Source organism: Apium graveolens, unplaced genomic scaffold, assembly GCF_009905375.1.
Source record: "Apium graveolens cultivar Ventura unplaced genomic scaffold, ASM990537v1 ctg2402, whole genome shotgun sequence".
NCBI lineage: Eukaryota > Viridiplantae > Streptophyta > Magnoliopsida > Apiales > Apiaceae > Apium > Apium graveolens.
The window spans coordinates 56,926-67,423 of NW_027417639.1; the positions used below are offsets into that span (position 1 = coordinate 56,926).

At 35.3% G+C, this 10,498-nt stretch overlaps 1 long non-coding RNA gene across 1 annotated transcript; it reads left to right on the plus strand.

The window, feature by feature from the left end:
- Positions 1-1,279, plus strand: LOC141700480 (uncharacterized). Its single transcript, XR_012566368.1, has 3 exons — positions 1-321; positions 407-464; positions 1,235-1,279. It is a non-coding gene; the product is annotated as an uncharacterized LOC141700480 (long non-coding RNA).
- Positions 1,280-10,498: the final 9,219 nt, after the last annotated feature.

Here is a 10,498-nt window from a genome sequence, read left to right on the forward strand (position 1 = left end):
TGATATCATGAGGATGACACAAGCATGACATGGGAAGGAAGGAGATGTGGTGGCTTTTTAACCACACAAAATCAAGGGCAACTAGGTAATTTACTAAAACAAACACAAAATTCAAACCAACCAAGCCAAGCAAATCATTTTCATCAAAATCAAAAAGAAACTAAGGCATTGTTCTTCATGCTCTCGGCCAAAACAGAACCAGCACACTAAAACTGCTGTATCTCCTTCATTTCTCACTCAAATATTGTGTTCTATAGCTCATTGGAAAGGTATTGAGATGACCTACAACTCTTGTTCACAAGTCTCGTCCAAATAATCATGGTAAGACCCTCATTTTTACAGTTCTTTAAATAGGACTTTTAGAAACTTCAAAGCCTAACTTTGTGTTCTTGATTTCTTTGGAAAGATCAAGCTTGTAGGAGGCTCCCTAAGGCTTGCTAGCAACTTAACACCTCCCAAGGAAGGTATAAACTTCAAACCCTAGCCTTTACTTTATTTGTTAGTAAGTTTAATGGTTGGTTTTATGAAATGAGAAGCATGGATTGTGATTATTAGTAGTTTGGTTTGATTTGGAAGTGTTTTGGTAATTGAAGCTTGATTATAGTTCATAGGTCTTGATTGTGGTTGTTTGAGTTGAAAACCTTGGAGATTATGGACTGATGTGGTATGGTTTTGGTGAAGTTTTGTTGTATTGATGGTTATGAGTTGGTTGGTGGTTAATTGGAGTAGTTTAAACATTGGTAATCGCGTAAACATAGCCGTCGTAATGTCCGATTTACTTTAGACTGCTTTTGTTCATAACATTTGGACCCGAGAACTCCCTGCTAGATTATGATCATTGCCATGTTTAGATAGTTCATGTTACGAGCTTCGTTTTGATATGTAGTTCGTTTGATTCCGATGTACGGTTTAGGAGAAACGGCCGTTTCAAGTAACGGCGTTTCGCGAACGAATCATTTCCCCTCGCCTTACTTTGAAACATAGGTTAAAGACCAAAAAGGGTTAATTAATGTATGAAACAATTATGGTAAGAGTGTTAGGCAGTTGGTAAGACACTCGCGAAGGAATCGCTTTAAAACTCATAATGGTTAATTTATTAAAAATGGTGGAGCCGAGGGTACTCGAGTGACTTAAGAGAATCAATAAGCGCAAAACAAGCGTTAGAGTCTAAGTTAGTTAAAGTATAGATTTACAAGTGACTTTGGTTTAATTCCAACTTACTTATTGTTTATAGGTTACCGGACTCGTCCCGAGCCTTTTATCACCCCAAGTCGCTCAGGCAAGTTTTCTACCCGTTATAACTGTTGTTGTGATGAATATATGTATTTGCATTATCTTGCGATAGATGCATGTTGGTTAATTAGCAAATGATGCAATATATTGAAGCATGCTGCTATGGTATATATATATGCATGCCTGTTTCGCATTCTTGCCATATATATATCTGTTGATTCAGTTGATAATACATATGCTAGAGGATAGCGGTAATTTGCATATACCCTTAGTACAGGGACCCAAAGGTGAAAATATTTTCTAAAACCGGGAGTCGAGGATCTCGAGTAGATTTTGTATATATGGATATAAATATATATATATATATACTTATATATATATATGGTCATAGTTTACAAAACTATTAATCGAATAAGGTTTATTCGATAACTTTAACTTTATTTTATTATTGAATATTATTTCGAATATTATTCGAAGGCGTATGACTCCTTTATATTAAATGAATATTATTTTGAATATTCATTCGAGGGCTTATGACTCTTTTATATTATTTATTGAATATTATTTTGAATATTCATTTGGGGATTTATGACTCCTTTTATTTATTTATCTGAATATTATTTGAATATTCATTCGAGGGCTTATGACCCTTTTATTTATTTATCTGAATATTATTTGAATATTCATTCGAGGGCTTATGACTCTTTTATATTATTTATTGAATATTATTTGAATATTCATTCGAGGGCTTATGACCCTTTTATTTATTTATCTGAATATTATTTGAATATTCATTCGAGGGCTTATGACCCTTTTATTTATTTATCTGAATATTATTTGAATATTCATTCGAGGGCTTATGACCTCTTTTATATTATTTATTGAATATTATCTTGAATATTCATTCGAGGGCTTATGACCCTTTTATTTAGTTTATCTGAATATTATTTGAATATCATTCGAGGGCTTATGACTCTTTTATATTATTTATTGAATATTATTTTGAATATTCATTCGAGGGCTTATGACTCAGTTTATATTATTTAATGAATATTCATTTGAATATTCATTGGAGGATCTATGACTCCGATTATTTGCTGAGATATATTCTTTATTTTATTAAAGAATAAGGTGTCGATAATCAAACTCACTTTTGATTATTCAAATAAGATAGTACTTTCGTATAGGTATATCTTTGGATATTAATATTCATTTCAAGTATAAGTTTCAAAACTTCTACTTCAATTATTTTTTATAAAGATTATTCTTTATGGAAATATTATTTAAATAATAATATTCAGAATATTTTTCTAATATATTGGGACTGATTTATTTTGTTAAATCAGCATCACTCCAAACATTCTTAAAAATGTTTTGCGAGTCTTCAAAATGATTTTTAAAAGTTAGAGCGGATCCCAAAACTCATTTTTATATTTAAGATCCTCCTTTCGAAGGGGATTTAAATACTCGCTCAAAACCTGAGGGATCCGGCTCTGTGGTGTGTTTTATATTCGCAACAAGGTTGCTGTTTTGTTAAATGAATCGATTACTTACCCAACACTCGGGAAGTAAAATTCTTGGAACAAGTTAATCCATTAACAGGCATCGCCTGGGAAATATCAGTGAGTTCTCCTTTCCAACTAGATACGACTTCTTGGTGGAGCCGTATCAACAAGTTTCTACTTGGGGAAAGGGGGAACGAGCTTTACGTTTCAGAGTCATGGATTTCATCTGAACTAGGAGTGGCGTAAGTGGTTGAGTGGCGCCGGCCCAGCCTTATTATATTGGCCCAAATGGCCTGGAAGTTCCGCTAAGGCGGTCCATTCCTTAGGAGTTCAGTGTTCGGTTGACAAGTAAATCCGACAGGTTCTCCTCTACATGTAGAAAATGGTGGGGTTGCACTACTACGACTGATCATCGTAAGTGGTCTTCCTGGCGCGGCAAACTCCCGTAATGAGTTCATCATCCAATTGGATATTTCTGCAACACTACCCAGAGCATTTCGATAGAAAGGCTACGGTTGGGCGATTGTTGAGTGTTGGCAGGGTCAAGTTTTCAAAATGATGTTTGCATCAAATGAAGTATCTCGTAACTTTATTTTATTTTGATGATATTTTAAAGATTTAATCTATTCAAATCTTGTCTTGTAGTCTCATCTATGTGATGAACTGTTGAAAGCTCATTATACTTTGAACAGTGGTAGTTCAAGTAGCTTTATAAATGATATAAGTATAGTGAAGTATTTGGTAACTTCATCCCTTGTTTTTACTTATATCTAGTAAGTAATTATCTTACTCATGATAAAATATTCTAGTAAGTATCCATTTAGATACTTATATTATTGTTATCACTACATATTATCTTGCGAGCTGTAAGGCTCACTCTTGCTTTATTTCTTCATCACACAACAACAGTTAGGAAAGATGGCCAGACTCCAGCAGACCCAGCGCAAGCGCGTGGGAAGCGTCCCGCGTCTTCCCGATGATGTTGTGGCTGCTATAGCTGCAGAGGTAGATCTATTGGTAGATCAGGCATTCTATTTTTGAGAATCAAATTATGTATAATTATAACTTGTGGCAGATAATGGCAATTAACTGTAAATTTATCAAGTAATCATTTTGGGTTGTAATAACTTTTAAATTGTGGATTCAAAGACTTGTACTTATTTAAATTTCATCTCTAGACTATAACGGGTTGTGGTGTGTGTTAGTGTGGGGTCACAACATAAGGTTATTATTATTAATTAAGTGAAGTGATATTGTGGAAAGAAAGACCGTGATGACCTGGATCCCCGACCCCAGATCTGGGGGTGTTACAACACAACTTCTGGTCAGATATGGAATTTAAGCTTGCCCTGGCCTAGCTGAAAGAATCAAGATATGAAACAAGTATGAGCGAAAGAAATGCTCAACAGGCAGTAAAGAGCTTATAATTTTGAATAACAACAACAGTATATCTGATGAACAAAACCAAACCATAATACCTGAACAGTATCAAATTGATATATATTTGATAATAAACAACATTTGCATATATAATTTGTTTTGGGATTGGAATCCTCGAACGACGGTGTGTTGCCGCCGGTGATCAGCCGCGGAGCAACACCGGTATGCCGAAGCATATCCACCTAAATAAAAGGTACCCAAGGCACATATCGGCCTAGCAAGGTGTTATATCCTGTATAACTCATAGCTCACGCTGGACCGCCGCCACGACCTCTTACGCAACCATCCAACACATAAAAACAATTTTCCGTCAAAGGAGTCGAATCAAATGACATCCTTAAACCACATAACTCCCCATTTCTCATGGTCCGGAGTTATCTCAACAACCAATGGCGAAATAACCAGAACAATTAGTTATTTGTTAATCTCAATTCAAAGCTTCACTGTATAGAGTAATTTATAGCGACATGTAAAAACATTTAACTATTCTGGACTTAGAATAGTAGAGAAATTGAAAGAATAAAATTCGAAGTCAATATCACTTGAATGATAAATGAAGATATAAATACTTGCATAATATGATTCGAAATAAACGTCACTTGAACGATAAGTGAAGTTAGGATACTTGCCTGGTGTGCTTGATAACCTCTTACTATAATTCTGCTTATAGATGCTGGTTACTATCTCCGTCTAACACTTGACCACACTCCTTGCTACTCGATTCTATAAACAAAAGAATTATCTTAATTAACAAAACCAAACTCAATCGACGTAACTATACGTCTTGACATCAACCCGATCGTTTTATCACTAAGGATGGGCATTTTAAACTGTAAACATATAGCATACATATCATGTAACACATAATCATGGCATTCGTATAACACGTAATCACATATTTCATGTAACACATAAGTTTGACCATTAAAAGATATGTCTCAGTGCGTTAAGAATGAAAATCAGGTCATTAATAATATTTACCGATCAGAATACCGACTCAAACTGATACACAAATCAATTGTCATTGCAATACAAAAAAATTAGGATTCAAAAATATTTTTATTGGAAGCGCAATATTTTTCTGAATCTATACGCGTTCGTTTCGTATTAAACGGACGAACGGTTTAATTATTATGAATAAAATAAGAAATAAATGGGAATAAATCAATTAATAATAATATTAATTGATTTTTAAATACCAAATAATTTTTAAAACTTAAAAATAATTTTTAGAAATTATTTGAATTAATTATAAATAATTTATATTTATTTAACTATTTATAAATAAAATTTATTGATTAATTGATTTTTAAAAAATTAATTAAATTCATAAATAATTAACTAAAATGAATTATAAATAATTAAATCAAATTGTATTTTTGAAATTAATTTAAGAAAATAATTTTAGGAATTTAAAATAATTAAGAAAATAATTTTTAGGAATTTAAAATAATAAATAAATGATTTTCTGTAAAACAAAATGAATTTTGAATTAAATTAAAAGAATAAATAAAAGAAAATGTCACAAACAGTATTTCAGGACTTAATATTGGGGAACCAAAATCGAAACCGGGTCGGGATAAAATTAAATGGGTCACCAAGAACAACCCCGGTTGCTAAGAACAACCGCCGGGTTTCTGGGTTTACGAGAAACCGACGAAGTTTCCGACAACCGGGAACGATTCCGGCTGGACCAAAACGGAGCCCTCCCTGCCTGCTTTCACTACCCTTCAACCCCGAGCTGATTTCCTAATCTACCTGAAACTCTCTAGGTCACCAAAACTCAAACAAATAGGACTACATCACAGCTTCGGCATAACACAACCCCGAGTTCATCTTTTCTGGCGAAGGATCGAACTTGGGCAATTCTCAACCATAATTCACGTTTTAACTATCAAACTGAAGCCTTGAAACTTTGCAATCTATTTATGGGCTCACAATCATCAACAATCCCTTAACAATCCAAGAATTCGAATTAAAAAAACAAGAAAACATGAACTTCGACTTTAACATTCCGGGAATCAAACAACCTCATTTTAGGCATCAATAGGTTCGAGACAACATCCTGAATCAATTTCAATTATCAAACAAACCGGAAAATCAAACCATAACCAAATATCCCAATTCAGACAAAATAATCGGAAAAACGAAATCAAAACATATTCTACCTTAGATTCTAGTTATGGTACCAACAGGTAGGGCTCGTTGAGAGCTTCAAATCGGTATGTAGATCGCCCAAAACGGATCAAAAAACGCTCTTGGAATCACAAGATAAAGATCACGATGAATTTCACCCCCAAGAATTTCTTTTATGATTCTTTTGTAATTTTCAAGATAATTATGAAAAATAAATAAATAACGTAAAAACAGTTATTTATACTTACAGAAAATAATACCCTAAAATTAATTAAGTGTATTTTTTTCCGCTAATTAAAATAAATAGGCCCCAAAATAATAATTACGGGGAATAATTTTAAAAGTAATAAATACAAAATTTGTATCGAAATTTCCCGAAATTTATGAATAATGCAAAAATATAAAACTAAAGGGTATTTGAAATACAGATAATTCTTTAAAAATAAAAACATGAATTTTGTGAGCTTAACGTCCCGGTGGGGTCCGGTCCGTTTATTTTTGAAAAACAGAAACGATCCTAAATTACCCGAAAACACCTAAAATACATTCAAACGCGCATAAATTGAAATAAAACAAGTATCTTAATAAAGACGCTAATAAATACGCGTCCTGATTGGCAGATAAATTTATATAATTACAGTTTAAACGTATATTAATCAATCAAAAAAATTTCTGGCACGCCCAAAAAACTCACATAACAGCTACAACATCTAATATCATGGCAATAATCACTTTAAATTTATAACACATAATATTTATTTATTAACACATGATATTCACATAATTTTTTCTCGGATATTACATCCTTCTCCCTTAACAGGATTCTGTCCTCAGAATCAGCCTAAGAAAACAAGTGAGGATACGTGGATCACATTTCGCTTTCCAACTCCCAGGTCGACTCTTCAACCTTGGGATTCCTCCACAAGACTCGCACTAAAGATACAGACTTATTTCTAAGCACTCTTTCTTTCTTATCTAAAATCTGCACTGGTTGCTCGACAAAAGATAAATCTGGATGAATCTCGATTGGCTCATATTCTATCACATGATTTGAATCAGGCAAATAACGCTTCGACATCGACACGTGGGAACACGTTGTGAATATGCTACATGTGAGGTGGTAATGCTAATTCGTAAGCAACCTTTCCCACACGCTTTAAAATCTCAAAAGGGCCAACATAACACGGACTTAGCTTTCCTTTCTTCCCGAATCTTGATAAACCCTTCCAAGGTGAAACCTTCAATAACACTACTTCACCAACTTCAAATTCCATATCCTTTCTGGTAGGATCAGCATATCTACGTTGACGATCTTGAGCTGCCATTAATCTTTTCCGAATAAGTTCTATTTTCTCCTTTGTCTGCTGGATCAATTCTGGACCCAAATATTTCTCTCACCAACCCTCATCCCAATATATTAGAGATCTACATCTTCTCCCCGTACAAAGCTTCGTAAGGCGGCATTCCAATACTGGCATGATAACTGTTGTTGTAGGAGAACTCAACCAATGGCAAATGTTCGTCCCCAACTCTCTTCAAAATCTAGTGCACATACCCTTAGCATATCTTCAATAGTCTGAATCGTCCTTTCACTTTGACCGTCTGTCTGCGGGATGAACGCGGTACTCATGTTCAACTTCATTCCGAGACAATCTTGAAACTTCTCCAAAATCTTGATTAAATCGAGGATCTCTGTCTGAAACTATGGATACTGGAACTCCATATCGGGTCACAATTTCCTTAAGATATAACCGTATCAATTTATATCCATTGAAAATCTCTCATTGATAGAAAGAAATGTGCTGACTTCGTTAATCTGTCGGTAATAACCCAATAGCATCATGATTTGCCCTGGTCCTCGGTAATCCAACCATAAAATCCATCGCGATATGTTCCTACTTCCATTCTGGAATGTCCAATTGGTTGTATCAGTCCACTGGACCTTTGATGTTCCGCTTTGACTCGCTGGAAAGTGTAACACTTACTTACCCATTCTGCAATTTCCTTCTTCATGCTTGGCCACCAAAATTTTCTCTTAAGTCTCTGTACATCTTCGTACTCCCGGGATAAATTGAATATCCGGAGTTGTGAGCGTCTCGAAGAATTTCATCTTTTAGCTCGTCTACGTTGGGTATCAATATTCTGGAAGAAAATCTTAATATTCCTTTATCATCCTTTTGACTCCCTATCTCTTCTCCTGTCAGACTGTCTCGTTCATGGCTCATGACTTCTTCCTGACATCTTCTTATCTTCTCTAATAGTTCTGGTTGAAAAGACATTGAACACAAAACCTCTGTAGACATACTTGGGATACTGACCTCTATTTCCAGCTTTTCAAATTCCTTGATCAATTCCTCAGATGAAATTAGCATATTCAACCTTTCTTTTCTGCTGAGCACGTCGGCCACCATATTTGCTTTGCTTGGATGATAGTTGATGGTACAGTCGTAGTCCTTGATTAGTTCTAGCCATCTTCTCTACCTCATGTTCAATTTCTTCTGGGTGAAGATATACTTCAAACTCTCATGGTCCGTGTAGATCTCACACTTTTCCCCATAAAGATAATGCCTCCAAATCTTCAATGCAAACACTATAGCTGCCAATTCCAGATCATGAGTTGGATACTTCTCTTCATGTGGTTTCAACTGTCTTGAAGCGTAGGATATAACCTTGTCTTGTTGCATCAAAACACATCCCAATCCTTTGTATGACGCGTCACTATAGATCACAAAATTTCCTTGTTCATCTGGCACTGGAGAAGATACTAATCTATTCTTAATTCTTGGAAACTCTCCTCGTACTTCTCATCCCATTCAAATTTCTGGCTCTTCCTGGTGAGCTTTATCAACGGCGTAGCTATCTGTGCAAAATCTTGCACGAATCTTTTGTAGTAACCTGCCAGTCCCATGAAACTTCGTACTTCTGTTGGTGTTTTTGGCCTCTCCCAGTTGATGGCTTCAATCTTTGCTGGATCCACTTCCACTCCTTTATTGCTAATCACGTGCCCAATAAATCGTACTTCTTTTAACCAAAATTCACACTTGGAAAACTTTGCGTACAATTTCTCCTATCGCAGTATCTGAAGAACTATCCCCAAGTGCTTTGCATGCTCTTCTTCTATTTTAGAATAGATCAAGATGTCGTCTATGAACACAATCACGAATTTATCCAAATACTTCTTGAATACTCGATTCATCAGATCCATGAAAGTTGCTGGTACGTTGGTTAATCCAAATGCCATCACTAGAAACTCATAGTGCCCATATCTGGTTCTGAATACGGTCTTCGGAATGTCTTCAGGCTTGATTCAGTTGACGATATCCGGATCTTAATCAATTTTAGAAAACCATACATCGCCTCTCAATTGGTCAAACAAATCATCGATCCTTGGTAATGGATACTTGTTCTTAATGGTTAGCTTATTCAGTTCTCGATAGTCAATACACAGTCGCATACTCCCTTCCACTGGTGCGCCCCACGGGGAACACTGGGTCTTAAACTCCTTTCTCCAAAAGATCTTGTAACTGAGTTGCCAATTCCTTCATCTCCACTGGTGCCATCCGGTACGGAGCTTAGAAACTGGTTCTGTTCGGGTGCTAGATCAATTGCAAACTCAATTTCTCTATCGGGAGGTAATCCTGGTAGATCGTCTGGAAAGACATCTGGAAATCATTGACAACTGGAATCGCTTCTAGTGCTGGAACTTCCTTGTTGTTGTCTACCACATGGGCCAAATACGCTTCGCAATTCTGACGCAATAACTTCTTCACTTGAGCTATCGTTAAGAACTTCTTCTCTTGCTTATTTCCTCGAAATATTATTTTCTTTTTGCTATCCAATGTTTGAAGTCTCACTTTCCTATTCTACAATCAATCTGAGCGTTATTTTCGGACAACCAATCCATTCCTAAAATAACATCAAATTCTCCCAACTTAAAAGATATCAGTTGGCATAGAAATGATGTTCTATCTCAATATCACATCGGGGATACTCGGTCGATGAAAACTTGATTCTTATTAGCTAACTCTATCATTAATGCTTGGTTCTAACAATTTAACTTCGCAATACAGTATCGACAAAACTTTGAGAATAAATGATCTTGTAGCTCCAGAATCAAATAAAACTTTAGCATCTACGGAGTGTGGAAGCATACCTGCAACCAGGTTGAACTCTGAACAACATCC